This window comes from Triticum dicoccoides, chromosome 7B (genome assembly GCF_002162155.2).
Source record: "Triticum dicoccoides isolate Atlit2015 ecotype Zavitan chromosome 7B, WEW_v2.0, whole genome shotgun sequence".
In the NCBI taxonomy this organism is placed as follows: domain Eukaryota; kingdom Viridiplantae; phylum Streptophyta; class Magnoliopsida; order Poales; family Poaceae; genus Triticum; species Triticum dicoccoides.
In genome coordinates this window covers 340,993,884-340,995,332 of record NC_041393.1, presented here as the reverse complement: position 1 = coordinate 340,995,332, position 1,449 = coordinate 340,993,884, and positions in this window count along the sequence as shown.

Below are 1,449 nucleotides of genomic sequence, written 5' to 3'. Positions count from 1 at the left end.
CCAATAGCGGAACCTGGATGCTCATATTGGCTCCTACATATTCTAAGAAGATTTTTATCGGTCAAACCGCATAACAATATATGTTGTTCCCTTTGTCATCGGTATGTTACTTGCCCGAGATTCGATCGTCTTCTAAGAAGATTTTTATCGGTCAAACCGCATAACAACATATGTTGTTCCCTTTGTCATCGGTATGTTACTTGCCCGAGATTCGATCGTCTTCTAAGAAGATTTTTATCGGTCAAACCGCATAACAACATATGTTGTTCCCTTTGTCATCGGTATGTTATTTGCCCGAGATTCGATCGTCGGTATCTCAATACCTAGTTCAATCTCATTACCGGCAAGTCTCTTTACTCGTTCTGTAATGCATCATCCCGCAACTAACTCATTAGTCACATTGCTTGCAAGGCTTATAGTGATGTGCATTACCGAGAGGGCCCAGAGATACCTCTCTGAAACACGGAGTGACAAATCTTAATCTCGATCTATGCCAACTCAACAAGTACCATTGGAGACACCTGTAGACAACCTTTATAATCACCCAGTTACATTGTGACGTTTGGTAGCACACAAAGTGTTCCTCCGATAATCGGGAGTTGCATAATCTCATAGTCATAGGAACATGTATAAGTCATGAAGAAAGCAATAGCAGTAAACTAAATCGATCAAGTGCTAAGCTAACGGAATGGGTCAAGTCAATCACATCATTCTCCTAATGATGTAATCTCGTTAATCAAATGACAACTCATGTCCATGGCTAGGAAACTTAACCATCTTTGAACCAACGAGCTAGTCAAGTAGAGGCATACTAGTGACACTCTGTTTGTCTATGTATTCACACATGTATTAAGTTTCCGGTTAATAAAATTCTAGCACGAATAATAAAAATTTATCATGATATAAGGAAATATAAACAACAACTTTATCATTGCCTCTAGGGCATATTTCCATCAGTCATTAGTCTACAGTCAGCTTGACTGGTCAAACTGGCTCGTGGGTCTCGGTTGTCATTGTGTGATAGCTAATTAACAGCTTAATTATTTAAAGAGTTAATTAGGTTAAATAACAGGATTAATTAAGTATTTAACTAATTAATTGATTATTATTAATCTTTTTTTAACATTTTTGTTTTCGTTTTTCTTTACTATTATAGGGGCGGGCCCCACGTGCTATAGGCACAGAGGCCAAAACGGGCTAACAGGCGAAACGGGGGCAGAGCCCCGGGGTGCGGTCGCGGGCGCCGGGCATCGAACGCCGGAGCGCGCGACAGCGCGGGCGAGCGTGGCTGCCGGGGAGGAGGCCACGGTGCGGGGAGGTGGCGGGCGCCGGTGAAGGCAACAATGCGGGGATGGGGAGCAGGGCCGACCGTAGCCAGGGTCAGGCGCGGCGCGGGGCGCGGCCTGGGAGCATGGTGATCGCGCGCCGGGGAGGGCGGCGGTGTGCGGG